Raw genomic sequence first — 17,012 nt, forward strand, 5'->3', positions numbered from 1 at the left:
TAGGCAGCCTGCTGGGGCTGGCCGCAGTGGTCTGGCCTCCCTGTCTCAGCACTGGAGGGAGAAGGTGAAGGCAGGGGCGGGCACCAGGCCAGCACCGTTCAAGGTTGCCCACCTCTGGAGCACTATGCCACATCTGCTCCCCGACTCAGCCCTGACTCACAGTTGTCCCAGCTGCTGACATTCCGTGGTCCCGGAGCAACCAAGCCGCTCTAAGAACTATGTTTACACAATTAGGCTCCTGCCTGTCCATAGCTCCAGCCCACCCCACCCCAGGCCCTCCTCACTGTGTTCCCAGCTTGACACTCCTGCCCCCCAGTTCTGGGGAACAGCGTCCTCACTCAGGATGGCGGCTTTGGCCCTGGAAACGTGCTCTCCTCTCACAGGCTCCTCTCTGACATGCTCCCAGAATAGGAGGGGCAGCCAACCATCCAATCAATTACAACTCACTGCCACGACCCAGATGTCCATTAGTGAAATTAATTCTAGTCTATTAATAGATGATATCCATACTATAGAAAACCATATTATAAAAAACAAGAGTGATGCATTTGAGTAGTTTTCTTAAAGATATATTAAGTAAAAGCACAAGCTGCAGAACATAATATACAGCTTGATCTGTATATTATGGGGCCATCTGGATCTGTTTTCCAGACCCACAGTGACAATACAGATATAGTGAGGCCGTGCTAGTCTCTGGGTGGGGAGGGAGTATTACAACCCCCTTCGCTTTCTCAGTGAAACTCTTGTAATTTTTTTCTTATACGAAGCAGTTACTATTTTTGTAATCTGAACACAGATCTCTCTCATTCCTTATACACTTCATTGGGCTGGTTTGCTAAGCCAGAGGCTCAGAGCAAGAACTCCCCTCCCAACCCTGCACTTCCTGGCAGATGAGAAACTGAGGCCCAGAGAGGTCAGTATTTTCTCACTTAGCATCAGTGAGTGAGTTAAAAGCAAAGCGGGGCTCAGAGCTCCTATCTCCCGACTAATCCCTGTGCTCTTTCTACTACACCATGTGGCCTTAAAATAAAATAAGTGTATACTTGTGGAGAGTTCTTTATGTGGCTGATAGGGGAAAAACAGGGGAAATATTGCCCCCCCACAAAAAAAGACTTAGCACTCTAGGACTCATTACCTGGCTGCCAAGTCAATACCACCACCATTGACTGATGGAAGATTCCAGACAAGTGTTCATTCAAAGATGAACCATTAACTGTAAATCAAAACCTAGAGTGAGTGCTAAGTTATAAAGTGAATTAGAATAAGTGGGTAAATGGATGGCTGACCTCGGCCCCAACAGCCAGAGCTGGGAGAAGGTACACCCTCTGACTCAGAAAGGCAACAGAGGAATCAGGGAGTGTGTCTCTAATAGAAAAATAGTCCCCCTGTCACCCCAGAAGCAGGTGAAATAGCAGGAGGCACATTAATCAATTAACAAGTGCTATTAAATCTTTTGTTCCACTGGGCTCTGAAGACCCGGCCAACCGTCTAAGGATGGCGGAAGATTCCATTTGGCCGCCACTTTACAACTTAGGAAGGCTTTAACTCATCGGCCTACAGGGTCCTCTTGATGTTCTATAGCCTACAGTTTTTCCGCCTTCATTTCTGTGTCTGAGGAAGCAGTTATCGGACTAGCTCAGGGTTACACGGGGCAGTTTCAGCAGCCGAGCTGGATGCCACATCTGCCAGGCCTGGCCCCACGTGCTTCTCCCACACCCCACGAGCGCAGGGCGGCAGGCCAGAAAAGGGGACCAATGGCTTCGGGGAAAGTAAGGCAGCCAAAAAGCACAATATAAACCAGTGCAGAGGCAGGTGCTACCTCTCTCCCTCCCAGGCCACCCGCATCACGCTTTGGACACATTTTGCCCCTCTGGGAATTCTTCTGAGTATGGTCTGCATGTGTGCGTTCGTACGTGTGAATACCTGACGTGAACAGACACACGCATAGGGTTTTCTAAATGTTTGATGAACTCTTGCTACTCCTTCGAATGGTGTTACATTCATTGCCCATTAAACTCACTCTTCACTATTAAGTGATGTCCGTAGGGCAGGCAATCTCATTATTTCCATTTCGTAGATAAGGAAACTGAGGCTGGGGGTAGCTTTTCGGATGTCTTACTACTTCACAGTGGCAGAAGGAGTAGAGACAAAGACTGAGAGTTGGTGAGGATCCACAGTGGCCAAGGGCTCTCTCTGGATCATTTCGTTTCCTCCCCACCCAACCATCCTGGGAGGGAGGTGTGGCGACCCTATCCTATGCCAAAGGACACCAAGGCTCAGGAGGACCCAGTCACTGCCCAAGTGGTGGAGCCAGGACTCAACAGCAGGGCTCTCCGACCCCAAAGCTGAGGTGTGCAGTCACTGTGAAGACCACAGTGGGGGGCAACGTCGTGCCCAGCCCTGCAAAGCCCCTCCCCACAATAGCAGTACGAACAATAGCTTCCCGAGCCTTACCGCGTGCCAGGAGTAGGCTAAGCTCTGCCCACGCAGACTCTTGAGGACAAGGCACACGTCCACATCTCTGAATCCTGGCGTGGCACGGAGCTGGCCTTCTTGTTGACGCGAAGCACCCACCCCAGCCCTGTTTTTCCCTGGTCCTTTTCTTTCATCTCTGCTGTGCCGATTAAAGGACAGTGTGGGCTCTCTGTGAACAAGTGCTCTTGAGTGCTATTCACATTCCCAAAGAACTGCATGCACACCCCGTGAGGGGTGTCACAGCCCCCTGGCCAGCTCTCTGCACCCAAGAAACCAGGCCAGCTCCCAAGGGTGCCTCCAATCCTTCTGCTTCTACTCACGCCACTGCTTCCCACCTTTCCCACAATCCTCACTCAGGTTGTCTTCTCTCGCTGCCCGAAGGAATGATTTGACAGTGATAAACATTCCACATGAAGGCTTGGGTGTCTCTGAGTCATAATTTATTGCTTTGTTTCCGTGGCTTATGCTTTTTTTTTTTTTTTTTGGTTTTGTTTTTTTTTTTAACTTAAAAGGGAGGGCAGGAGTGATGAGTGTGGACGGGATGAGTAATCCCAGCTCCTCTGGGCTCCGGTGGCAGACGGAAACTTAGAGGTGGAGACAGAGTGGAGGAGAGGATGGGAGTGGCTGGGAGGGCCGAGCAGGAGGGAAGCACTGACCCCTGTTCCAGATGGGGAGGACTTGGGCCCCCGAGTCAGATAGTACTGTAATCCAAACAAGGTTTATGTGCTCAGCTGCAGAATGTGGGCGGGCGGAGGCAGGAGAAAGAGAAGTATTCCAACTAAGTGATCCATAACCAACAAAGGGATGGCCCGAGCAAATCACCCACAGCTTCAAGGCCCAGGTCAAGTGCTACCTCCTCCAGGTGGCCTTCCGCAGACCACCCCAACCAAGAGCACTCCCCTCTTCCTCTGAATTGGGGACTTCCATTTGTCCCAAGGGCTAGATGGCTTTGCTAGTCCCCATCACTATTTATTCTCACTGCCTCCCCAGGTCCATCATGAGCTCCCAAAGGGCAGAGAGCTTGTTTTTACCACCTTTTATCTTTTGAGCATGCGACACCCCCAATAGTCCATTCTTGAGGTGATGTGTGCCACACCCTGTATACAGAGCCATGAGCCTCCAAGCAAACACTCATGGAACGAGTTTCAGAAAATGGTACCAAATAAAAATCACACAATTTAACCTTTGGTCTTGGGCTCTATACTGTGTGCAAAGCCCTTTCATAGTCTTGTAAAGTACGTGGTAGGTGATATTAAGCTCATTTTACAGATAGGAAAACTGGGGTGCAGACAGTGTGATGATTAATCAATGACTAGTTAGTGAATAGAAACAGCTCTGGAACCAGGGTTCTGACCTTAGTCTGATTTTCCCTGAAGGGGCTGGAGGTTTCTATCTCCTTTGAAGCATCTGACAAATAATTCTGGGGACCACTGCCCACCCTCACCCAAGATGTGCAGCATGTATCAGCCAAACCAAGGCTCCAAAGAAATCTGTTTGGCTTAGTTCAATACAGCCTGTTCCAACCTTGACCTCACCTAGAACTCTTCTGCGTGAGACATTTACAGTATTCTGCACTGGGGACATTTTCTACTGACCCACTGTGACTTTCCTAAAGCGGAACTCACACTCCCAGGAGAAGCTGGGTATTATGGATGAAGGGAGGCTTAAGCTGGATGAACAAAGCTCTAATGGTGAAATTTCAGGGCTCAGCCTGCTAGTAAGGGCATTTCTTCTTCCTCCTCTTTCTTCTCCTCCTTCTTCTTATTCTACTTTTCATTGTTAAAATTCTGAAACATGCACAAAGAGCATAATAAATCCCTAGGTGTCCATCACCAGCTTCAACAATATGTAACAATCTGCTATTTTTGGTTCATCTTTTTTATCTGGAATATCTTAAGAGAAAATCCCCGATACCGTGTCATCTGTAAATACTTCAGTACGTAACACTGCCACAGTATTACACGCCTTAAAAAATTCATAACAGTTCCTGGATATCTAATGCCCACTGCGGACCTAATGTCCCTGATTCTCTCAGTTTGGTCCATCTACAGCAGGTAGGCCCAAAATCAGAACTCAAATCAGACCCACAGAGTGCATTTGTTTGGTGTGTCTCTTAAGACTGTACTAATCGGGCCCCTGGGTGGCTCAGTCAGTTGACCATCTGACTCTTGATTTCGAGTCAGGTCATGATCCCGGGGGTCATGGGATCGAGCCCCACGTTTGGCTCTGTGCTCAGCGGGGAGTCTGCTTTTCTCTCTCTCTCCCTCTCCCTCTGCCCTGCTTATGGGCTCTCTCTCTCTAGAATAAATTGATAAATCCTTAAAAAAAAAAAGACTCTATCAATCTGTAATAATTTCCCCTATGCCTCCCCTTACCTCCCCCTCGACATCCTATTAGCGAAATGAGGGCATTTGTCCTGAGGTTTTGGTGTGGCTTTGGGGATGGCCTCCCTACGGTGGCATTTTGCATATTCCTCTAGTTCTTGTATAAAATGGTAGTTAGATTTATAGGCTTGAGCAGATCTGGTTCAGCTTTACAGCAAGCAAATATCATGGGTGAGGCTGTGTCTTTCCTATTGCATCTGGTTGTCCAACTTTTAGCAAAGCAAATATGGATCCATGGGTTTGGATACCTTTTTGAGCCACTAGATCTCCCCAGTGCCTCCAAAGTTATATATCACATCCTGAATCTTGCTTCTAGATGCATCTCTAACCCACTGGGACTTGCCCATTTTCTAAGATTTCATGGGAGACTCTCTCTACCAAGTTCCAAAATTCTATCAGCATATCCTTTCTTATTAGCCTGTCTCTGTGTGACTTTTAACTTTCCTTTTTTTTTTTTTTTAAGAAAAGATATTTTTAAATGACCAGCCAAGCCGGGGACCCCATGCTCTCTTCAGGCCAGGCCCTACCAGCAACTCTGTGAGCTCAGCTGGAATCCCAGGGTCTCAACAGCCTGTGGATTCCTCCACCCATCTCCTAGAAGATGAGTCAGAATCTCAAGGAGAACAAGAACACATAGTTGAATATGATAAATATGCATCCAAAATTTTTAAAAACCAAATTACACAAATCAAGCTTATTCTGAGAGGTTCATTTTGCCAGGGGTCTCTAGTGCTCCAATCAGCATAATTAAATACCAAGATCTCTCTAGAATTGATTGTGGTTTTCACATTTTTTATCATTCAAGGACCATTTCGGCGGGATGATTTTAAGCTAATAAGAACCCCCAAATTAGAAACTAATTAAGGAGATGGAAAATACAAACGTATTTGTTTTTAGTCAGGCACTATTTTTATCAGAGGAATCATGAAAAATTAAAATTGTTAAATACCCATACGAAGGTTGTCAGTCAAGGGCAATGTGGCTTCCTTCCTCTCCCTGCTGCAAAACTGTAAAGGGATATATCAGAAACTACTCCCTGTGGGCCCCCAGGAAGCAACAGAGAGGCTAATTTTAAAGAACAGAATTACACACTGTTCGAGGTGGGGAGGGCAAGGGTGCTGCCGTAAGACGTCCAAATCTTTGGTGATTAAGCCTCATAGCACCTCTTCCTTTTGAAATGCATGTGCACCTGGCATCACTGCAATACACTTTCTCATACCCATTGAATGGATGAGAACATTAAGGCCCAGGGAAGTTGAGCAACCTGCACGGGGTCACACAGCCAACTTAGAAAGAGCCATGACTACATCTCTGTCTAAATGCGCTTGATTTCGTGAAACATCCTTCCCACTGTCCTCCAAATGTGCCACGGATTACCTCTTAAAATAGATGTTAAGTCACAGTGACACCGGTTTGGAGGATCCTTCCTGATTCGTGACAGCTTTGAGAACTCGGTTCCCGGGAGAGGCAGCAGGAAGCAGGAACCAGCTCCTTCGGGGGACAGGACTTCCTGTCTAGAGAGACAGTGACATGGGGACCCACAGGCCACTTGCAGTGAGCATCAGAGCACCACTGACCCCACCACACACAACCAAGTGTTGACCCAATCTTGAAAACCGCACCTCGGTCCCCAGGCCTGGAGTCTCCGTTCGTTCTGTAGACTTTACATCGATTACCCAGTGCAGTTGACACCCACTTACTCTTCGTGTCACTGACCTTCACCTCCTGCTCCTTCCACAGCAGGCCAGGAGGTGATGGGCTCTGCCTGCAGACACTCTCTTAAAACCTCCATCCCTAGGGATGAATTCTCCCCAAACCTCAGTTCACTGCTGCTGTTGGAGGCCTGTGGCTGGAGCAGATGTCCTTCATGAAATAATAAAAACCATACTCCCTATCCCCAGAAAGAGCATCCACGCTCTGTGGCAATGGGTCCCCTTACCCTCAGAGGGAGTTACCCGTATGTCTCTGGCCGGGGAAAGGTAGTAGGTAATCAGGTAGAGATAGACGGGCCTTCGTTTCTAAGGCTGCAGCTGGGAGAATGGAAACAGAAGGGTTGTAGGACATGCAGTTTTTGGAGCAGGATCCCTGGGGTGGGTCCCAAGACACTTGGGATGTCTTACGTAAGGGGTCCTGGAGTGACCGGCAACCCTCACTCCACTGGAACAGAGCACCTTGGCGGTGTCCAAACTCTAGAGATGAAGGCCTAAGGACCCCAAGATGCCCTATGGCAGAGCTGACTTGGGGGCACAAGCTACCTGCAGGGCCTGCCTCCTCCAGATGACCACATGGAGGTCAGGCCCTGCTGCCGTGGGCTGGGGTCCAGGCCTCACCTACTTCCCCATTTTTCCTGACCTGCAAAGCCCCATCATTCCCATACAATGGACAGAACTACAGAAATGCCTGCTAGGAAACTTCTGCCAAACTTAGGGGAACTCAAATTGGTTTTCATTTGATTTAGGAAAATAACAAGGATTTCTTCTTGACAGCGAATGTCACAGAGTGACCACTCATTATTGTATGTAAGTCCTCATCTTTACCCAGCAAGATAGAAATGATCAGTGCCACTTCCCACAAAGCCTCTGAAGCTCAGAGAGCTTTAGGAACTGCTTGAGATCAGCCTCAAACCAACAGGTGCTGAAGTCCTAGGACCAGCGGGGACACCCACAGCCGGGGCTGGTTCCCAAAAACATAAATCACCATCTAGAATGAGTGATTCAAGACATCTCAGATCATTGAAGCCAGTTTCCCCAGGGATGCATTACGGATGTGTCATAAGAAGAGGACATAATAGTAAGTCCTGTTGTTAAGCTCAGGATACACCTGGCCTCTGGGTGCCCCTTGACAAGATATTCTAGATTCTAGACCTGAGCTGTCCAGTCGAGTAGCCACAAGCCACTTGAGATGAGCACTTGAAACGTGGCTAGTCCAAACAGAGGGGTGCTGCCTGTGTCAAATACACTCCGGACTTGGAAGACTTTGCATGAAAGAAAGAACGTGAAAGATCTCCTTAATAATTTGTCTATTGATTATAGGTTGAAATACTTGGGCCTTTTGAGTTAAATGAAACACATTATTACAATTAATTTTACTTTCTTATGTTTACCTTTTTTTGTATGGCTACTAGAAAATTTAATATCCCATGTGTGGCTTACATCTGTGGCTGGTGCTCAGACTCTCCTAGGCAGCCCTGTTGTAGGACCCAAGGCTTGCCTTGGTTTCTATACCCCACTCACCCTGCCCCGCTCCAAAGAACAGCGCTGGAAGCTGAGGAGGCAAGACTCTCCAAGCATTCCGAGAATGTCCTCTCTTCTCAACGCTTCTGGAAATTCCTGGACCCACCCCTCCCACCCTCTATTCTACTTGGTGCCCATAAAGAACCCCGGGCCCAGCAATTGCCAAAGCACTTGAACACAGTAACCATTTCTGAGTGTTTGGATCCACCTTGAACTACATCTTCCATGGCCAGACAAATTCTGATAACCAGGTTTTCAGAGTCCAGGCCTCGGACCGCGTTAGCAATCACAAGCCCTGGGAATTAGGATGCGTTTCTCCCAAGCTCCTTTGCTCCCACCCCTGCCAGACTGTGAGCTCCTCCAAGGGCGGCAAAATGCAAGTAAGTTCGATGTATTGATCACTTGGTATGGCGCCAGCCGCTATGCTAAGTGTTTTTGCATGTTTTATTTTATTTAATTCTCCCAACCAGCCTGTGAGTGAGAAAGTATTGTCCCTGTCCTGAAGATAGGAGCCCGAGGCTCCCATCGTCCTGGCTCTGTCCTCACTGCCATGCTTCTTCCTGTGCCCCGTCACCCCTCCCTTGGCAGCAAAGATGCCTCATACATCTTTGCATTTCTGGCACCTAGCACAGGGCCCAGCACACAACAGGTACTCGGTAATATTGGTAAAATAGGTTAAGAGCTTTTCAGAGATCTGACCCTCTTTCTTGCCTTGATCAGGAAGCATGTTGCCCCTACCTTCCTGAAACCACACACATGATGAAAGTCCTCACACACCACCCTGCAGGGCCGGACCTTTTCCGCCCCTATCACCTGCCACCATGGGGTCAGCCTCCAGGGTCAGCCCTGCCTAGGTCCCCAGTCTAGTCTGAGACATACGGACCACCTTCCCCACTGAGAGGCGGGATATGTGAATGGTCCAGGGCCAGTATGGTGGCATCTGGGGTACCCAGAGACACAGCCCCAGGTACCTGTGGAGTTGGCTGCCTCCCTAGCTAAGCCCCTCCAAGCACAGCCAGTCCCCTGACTATCCTTGCTGGGCTCCCCAGAGCCCAACCCTCCTTCTCTATTTCCTCATATACACAGGTGCTAAGTCCTGGGCCTGCCTGGTGCTTATGGCTGACCCATTTCCAAGAGCCGGGCTCAGCTTTCTAAATTCCTTCATCTTATTCTTTCTGCCTGATTTAGAACAAGGCCACCCAGAAGTCCTAATACTCTGCCCCTCCCCACCCCTTGGCTTGACCCTATGGATCCTGACACTGGCCTGCACTGGAATGGAATTTGCCACACCCCCTTGGGCCTCCTGCCCCAGGCCATTGGTCCTTCTCCCCCTGCCCTAGTCAGCTTCCCAAGGCCCTAAGCTATTTTTGCCTCAGCCTAGCCTGTGGTTTTCCCCAAAGTGGAAGTTGCCAGAGTGGGACCCTCTACGACGCGCAGAGCAAAGACCAGATGACCAATGGGAACAGGCCCTCCAACGGATCAGAGCTCACCTTCAGGGTCTCCAGTCTCACTGGCTCCCTTCTTTTTCTAGCCTCAGACCTCCACCTTCTAGGCTCTGGGGACCTGCTTGATGCCTCCTGCTTGGCTGACTTCCCAGGGTCAACTTCTACATCCAGGGTTATCTGCCAGCCCCTTCCGGTGCTCCCCAAATCCCTACTCATGACATTCCCCAGCCACCCTTGATCATCTCCTACTTGACCTAGCACCCTTGGAGGGATGGAGGGAGCCATAAAGTCCCTTTTTCTTTATTCTACAAGAAATACCAATCCATTGCCTGACCCTGTCATTGGAGAAACCTCAGTCAATCAAGAAGGCTTCCCAACCAGTGAGGTCTCCAGACCTATCCCCCATGTATCCCTGCTTCATGGATATATGAAAGCACCCCCTGCACCCCTTGCTGCCTCTGTTTCCCCATTGGCATCAACTCCCTGCTTCCCAAGGGAGCCAGTGGGGAATAATGACTTCTTGATTTGTTACTTTGAGTTCTTCAAACAAGAGGTGCTACATCTATAAAGGCATCACGCCTTCCCATAAGGCATAGGAAGTGAACCCACCCGATGCTAAATCTTCCGGTGCCTGGCTCCAGCAAGTACATGGGGCAGAAACTAATAACTATAAAACATCCATCTATCATCTCATCGGGCCTTACGGCACTTTGTTTGCATAGTTATCTTTCCAAGGGTTGACATTTTATGTCTACTGCAGGCTGATGTATTCTCCTACCTGCCATATCATTCAGAAAGGATAGATGAGCCTCAGGTTCATTACCTGTCATTACACCGTGTACATGTCGCTGGGGGCCGAAGCATCGATTCTTCTTGAGTCTCCCTGGTGGCGTAGCCCTCCTGACTTGGCGGCTCCAGGTGCAGTGGTCTGCCGCTGACGCTCACTCCTCAGGCCCCGGCTGGGCTCCACGCTATCCCTTCTTGCTTTCCTGGCTGGCCCACTCCTCTGAGCTCCCAGCTGCTTCAGAAGGGACCTGTAATAAGAACAGAGGCCTCTGTCACCTACCACGAGCAGAAACCCATGTCCAAGTTTTAACTGTTCTAGAATTTTCCAGCCACCCTCTTATTGCTCTTTATGATTAGGTCCTGCAATTGCTGGTGACCATACAGATTTTACCTCAGCCAGGGTCTTCACTGCCAATGTCCCACCCACCAGCCCTCAGCGTGCGCGCGCGCGCACACACACACACACACACACCCTTCATTCCTGTTTTCTTACCTCTGTATATTTTATCTGCCTGAAAGACCTACCCTTCATCCTACCCACTATTCAGAGTTCAGCACATAACACCAACAGAACCTTATTATCCCAGGAAAGAGGAAAGAACGGGGTGCCCTCCCTCCACTGGTGAGATGCACAAAGAGCAGAACCATGTCCACCAGGGACATTCCTCAACTCTCACAGCCCAGGCCCCGGGTGTGAGGCTTCCAGCATGCTGTGGTTTGGAGGCTACAGGCAGGCCACCCACCTGTGGCTTATTATGAACTTTCTTTTGCAGCCCTTGGGCTCAGAGCAAGAGGAAAGTGTGGAGATGCAAGCCTCACTGAGTAAGGGACACAGACTGGCTTCACTGAGTGACCACATCTCCTAGCCAAGACCACGGTCCACACTCTAAGGGGTGCCCAGCATGGAGGTCTGCTCACCTCTGGAGACTGGGTCCCCACTAGCCACAGCCCTGTACCTCTGGATAGTCATGGCCTCCACTTCTGAGGGTGCAAGGGAAGGGTTCCTGCTACCCAGATGGCAGTGACCCTGAGCTCCACCCCGACCCTGGGCTCCTCTGAGCCTCAGTGAACCCACTGCTGAGAAGGGGCTGTGGCAGGTGGAGAGTGCCCACTAGGGCACCCAGCACTACCCTTGAGGGGTAGCACCATGGACAGGGATGAGGGTGGCAGAGGAAGGCAGGGATGCGGGGTCCCATGAATTCTGTAAGCATGATGGTGACAATGTCTTACAACATATAAAATGATGAGCGAGCACCCTTCAAGCTGCTTTGACATCTGTTGGACCTCTTTGGTTTCAGAGCAGCCAACATAAAGTGTGTTTTAAAGATGAGACAGAGCACAGAGACGTTGAGAATCTTGCTAAAGGTCACACAGTAAGTTGGTGAAAGAGCCAAGACAGGAACTCCTGACTCCCAATTATCATTCTTTCCAGCAAGCTGCCAGGTCCTAGGTTAACCTCATGTCACCTCGGGGGTGGCAGTTCAATAGGAGTGGGAAGGGGAAAGGGAAGAGGGACACGCTCGGCCTGTTATGGGAGGGTGGGAACAAGAGAACAATCCTGCCTCTGGCTTCCGCCCTGAGGGTCTGGGAGGGGGAAGCACAGAGAGAACAGAGTGATAAACAGGAAGACAGGGATGTGCAGGCTCCTAGCTAACAGGGACAGCTCAGGCAAAGAGGCAACTGGCTGTGATAAATAGCTCCAGCTTTGGGGTGTGGGGGCTGTGCCGACCTTGAGCTTCCTGGGGCACCTGACTCACTATAGCTCCAACCTCCGAGGCATTTCTGGGCAAGGCATCACCGGGGGTGGTGTTTGTTCATCCCTTGGAACAAACAAGGCAATTGCTATTATTATTTTCAAAAAGCATATACACATTTATATGTTCTTTTGTATATGTGCTATGTTACTAAATAATAAAAATTTAAAAAAGACACACACAATGTTCCACCCATATGAAGAAAGATCTGCTCCTCGACAATAGGATGCCTTGCTTGGTTCCAAAGCTGCTCTGCTTCGGTTGACAGAGAGGAAGTAACGACTTGGCAATTCCTACCTGGCAATAGAAGGCAGGGCCAACCAAGCTCCCACCAGAGCAAGCAGCACAAGCCACAGGCCTGGAAACCCAGGAGAGGGAGCAAATCCACGGAGCTAGGCAGAAAAAATGACCCAAACACCAGTGGCAGCCACAGTGCCTAGCGCAGACCCACGCGCCCCCCTCGAGTCCACCACGGACTAGACCTCCAAACATGGGGCGAGGAGAAGAACAGCAAATCATTCCACTGGCATTAGCTCTCTGAGTCCCCGGCAGCCCGGGGGCGGGGGGGGGGGGGGTGGGTCCTTAGTCAACCCTGGAGCTCTTAAGTGAGCCCTACTACATGCAGGGGATGCCACAGGGGGAGGGGAGAGGAGAGCAAGCTGAACCCTTTAGAAACCAGTCATCGGCCTCTCCCGCCAGTTGCACGGTCACCTGGCAGCGGCAAACAGCTCAAGCTCATAAATTCTTGTTGGGCGTAGGTAGGGTGAGGAGAGGAGCCCTCACCGGCCCTCCTGTAAGGTGGGGCTGAACCACATTCACAGCAGATGGTGCTGTCGCCCTCACTCCGGGATTCTCATTCCTAATTATCTGTGCTGTCAGCAAAACAATTAACCCTCGAAGAAAAATTGCGCCGTCCACTCCCAACCATATGAAAAGGCAATTTTTCCCAAGCACAAGGGACACTTAGGGCAGCGGCAGACGGAAAGTAGGGCAGCCTTGCATTCGGTTCCGGATCTCACTCACCCTGGGCAATTTCGCCATCCTCTGACCTCTGTGGTCTCTGAGGCATCCTGGCAACCCCTCCGGCCTCTGAGCCTGCACTGCCTTTCCCATAAGAAGGTGGGGAGCCCAAGCCCTAGGGCCCGCCTTGAGTCCCACAGTGTGACCATTCTACAAGCCCCGGGCTTTTCCTCCAAATGCTAAGTTCCTTTGGAGCTGAGACCGCTTTTCTGTTTGTTCCTTCATTCATTTGCTCACTTGCTTATTCATCTGTTTGTTCATTCACCCAGTTATTGCGTATTTACCATGTTGCTCCCAGGAGATACAAAGAAAATATCTATTCAGCCTTCTTGACCACTGCTTGGAGGCTTCTTCCCTGAGATGTGGGGAGGGCAGGGGAGGATGGGGCAGGGAGAGGTGGGGGCTGCCAGCCAGGAGCTTGAGCACTTGGCAGGGGCTTGGTTTCAGGCTGTAGGAGGGAAATCCTGTTGCTGCATTTGGATTCTCTCTGAAGATTCGGCTACAGGAAGGCACCCTCCTCTCCCGAGAGCTGAATTTGAGCAAGCCACCTTGGTCCCCAGTGCAGGCCTGCAGAGGGCAGAGAGGTGTGCTGGGAGACAAGCCTCAAGCCCCCTCCAGCGCTGTGGGGCTGGTGACGGCACAGGGTCTGCGCTTCCCAGGTGCTAGGTAAGTATGTGAGGCGAGTGGAAAGAACCAGATCGCCCTTCCTTAGTGGAACTGTTTTGAAAGCAAAGGGAGTTTTTACAGGGCTGGGGCATCGTGTTTGTCCCCAGGAGGCTACTCCTTAAGGCCAGGATCACTTGGTCTAGATCATCTATCCTCGCACAATGCCAAGAAAGAAAAAGCAGGGTGAGCAAAAATGATCGAACCTCTGTGGTCAGTGCTGAGCGAGCCTTCAGGGATGAGGCTGTCAGGGCCACATTTTATAGGTTCCATCTGGAGAGGCTGATGGGCTGGCTGCTCTCAGGGAGATGGAGCAAGACCCCGCTGCAGGTGGCCCCATACCCAGCCTCACTTCCGTCCCACTCACACTGCCCCCACCCCCAGCCTGGGGACCTCCCGAGGCAAAAAAGGAAAGCCCAGGTCAGGACATTGCTGGGCACCCCATGGGGCTGCACGCCTCCTCAGACAGGGGCAGTGCTCTGGGCACTGGGAGAAGGAGTGCAGAAAACAGGGAAGGACGGACTGGGGCTGGGGTGGGCGAGGGAGCTGGGGTCCCTCTTCCACCACCATTTTGCCCAGTTCAAGCCTTGAGACATCTTTCCTCCCTCTCCCCATTGCCCGTCTGGCTACCAGCACTTGCCCTCGCCCAGGGCCCAGGAGCACAGGCTCAGATGCCAGGTCCTCAGCATAAAAGGAGTGTGTTTATATTCAAAGTGGGCTGTTGCCCACTCAGAATCTGCCCACTTGAAGGCAACGCATGTGACTGCACCCCCTGCCCTGAGTCCAAGCGGGACAGATGCCAACTTCTGGCTGGAGACATTTCTAAATATGAGCCTGGCACAAAGAGTCAGGTTCCCAGGCCTCCTCTGCCCTGGGAGACCCAGCCAGGATTTTCGAGGCTGCCGGGAGGGAGAGGGCTGGAGGCAGGCAGGATCAGGAGGCAGCCAGCTGAGACAGCCATCAGCCCTGGAAATATCGCCTGCACCCCTCCCGGGCCTTCCAGCCTTGTTAAGGGAAGAGAAAGGATTGCCCTGCATCCAGAAAGTCTAATCAATTGCCCGCAACCCTTGGCAATGGGGACAGGAAAGCCACTGCCTGCTCAAATGTGCACGGATTAAAAATATACAAATGGAATATTTTTCTTCCCCTCTTCTCAACCCCCTGAAGCCTGGGATGCTCGTTAAAAATAGCCTTGCTGTGGTGTGGATCCTACAAATTCCGATGGCTGGCAGGAAAACTAAGGAACCACTGGAGACAGCACTAAGTGGTTACCCCTGGGGAGTGGGCTGGGGAGGGCCAGGAGAGGGTGCTTTCGGCTGTTTCTAGACACACAGCTTGAATTTTTAACAATAAGCAGACATTACTTTTTTTTTAATGAAAGTTTATCCATTGAACCCTCCAGCTTAAGCTTAAAGCTGAACGTGCACTGACCTAGCCTGATGCTGACTGGCCTGGCAGTGCACGGACCCTCGGCCCCCAGGGCAATAGGTACAAAGACAGCCCAGAGTCATGAAAAGAGCCCTGAATCCAGAATCAGGGTTTCGGATCTGTAACTAGGTGGCTGTGTGACCTTAGACAAGTCATTGAGCTCTCTGGGTGTTAGCTTCCTCAACTATAAAATGAGATGGACTCAATGCTAAACCAGGTACCTTCTAGTCCTGGTGTTTCACAATTTTAGGTACTGAGGGAAAACATCTAGGACTTACCCTGTATTTCTCCCCACCATGAATAGGCAAGGGGACCATGCCCCTGTGCAGAGGTGGGGGTTTCTAAAACCAGGAAGCAATAGAAAGGTGAGAAGCTGTTCTGAGAGTAGAGACTGACTCCATACCTTGCTGATGAAGTGCAAGGTAGAAAGAGTATCACTTCCGGACCCACAGTGTCCTGGGTTCAAATCCTGGATTCAGCTGTCGGTAACTATCTGAACTCAGGCAATTGCTTACATGCAAATCAACCTCCTCATCTGTAACAGGGGGTAGGAATACCCATATGCAGTGTGGGTATGAATATTAAATGTAATAAAGTGAAATAGTACCCAGATCATTGTAGCAGCCTAACATCCTTTTATTTTTTTCTCTGTCATTTTCTGTCATTCACTCTACCCTGCATTGCAGGACAGTTAAGGGCTGGGCCCTGGATCAGGCTTGTGTCCCAGCTCCACCGCCTATTAGCTTGTGAGCCTGGCCAAGCAACTTAATTTCTCTGTGCCTCAGCCTCTGCCCCTGTAAACTGGGAGTGAGCTATGACTGGTTGCCAAGTGGCCCCAGCCAATAGCCCTGCCTCCGCTAGCCAACTGGGCCCTCGGTTTTCCACCTTGCATCTTCCATGGGTTTGCCATTTTGGACTTCTTTCCCAGGCAACTCCCTACCCTCCAACCTCTCCAGTTCCTGACCCATAGTGGCCTGCCACCTGGAGTGATCCTGCTGTTCCGGCCCTTCCTTATTCACCCCTACCTCCTCTCCACCTGGTCTCTGCTCAGCAGGTTGTGCACCTGGCCAGGAGCATGGATTCTCTCCTGGAGGCACAGGGAATGTGTTTCAGATCAGTGCTTCCCAAGCTTTAATGTGCTTATGAATCCCCTGGGGATCTTCTCAAAATACAGATGCAGACTCTGATTCAGGAGGTCCCAGGTGGGGTCTCAGATTCTGCATTTCTAACAAGCTCCCCTGGGATGTCTATGCCAGGGGTCTGGGACCACCCTTTGATTAGCAAGGCTGTAGAGTGGAGGAAATCCGTGTGTGTGTGTGTGTGTGTGTGTGTGTGTGTGTGTGTGTGTGTGTGTGTGTGTGTGTGTGTGTAGGGGACAGGGACAAGGCAAACCAATTATCCAAATAAAAAAAAAAGGAATAAAATTTTGACAGAGATGGCACCATGGAGACCAAGGGTGGATTCAAGAGATGCTGAAGAGGAAAAGTAGGGGAATGTTTTACCAAATTATGCGACCTGATCCAAACAATAAAAATCACACTGATGGGCATAGCGTAGGAACACAGAAAGATGCTTACTACATATTACCTGAGAAAGAGGACTGCCAAATTATACACACGCTGTGTCTTCAACCCTGCCAAAGGCACATCTGAGAAGCCTGGCGGAAGGCTACAGCACAAGATGCCCCACCCACCACCCCCCACCTCCCCCACCCACCACCCCCCACCTCCCCCACCCACCCGCCACCTCCCCCACCCACCCGCCACCTCCCCCGTGGGATTACACGAACGCCACCACGTGCGTTTTCATTTCTCCGTTTTCATT

General features: G+C 50.6%; 1 protein-coding gene across 5 annotated transcripts in view; it reads right to left on the reverse strand.

The window, feature by feature from the left end:
* ZBTB7C (zinc finger and BTB domain containing 7C) overlaps nucleotides 1–17,012 on the reverse strand; it is a 352,094-nt gene that overhangs the window by 274,503 nt on the left and 60,579 nt on the right. For all 5 annotated transcript variants that reach the window (XM_027576934.2, XM_027576929.2, XM_027576930.2 and 2 more), the window contains exon 2: nucleotides 10,361–10,571. The gene's annotated coding sequence lies outside the window, so the exon portion shown is untranslated. The remainder of the gene's footprint in view (nucleotides 1–10,360; nucleotides 10,572–17,012) is intronic.

This window comes from Zalophus californianus, chromosome 14, assembly GCF_009762305.2.
Source record: "Zalophus californianus isolate mZalCal1 chromosome 14, mZalCal1.pri.v2, whole genome shotgun sequence".
NCBI lineage: Eukaryota > Metazoa > Chordata > Mammalia > Carnivora > Otariidae > Zalophus > Zalophus californianus.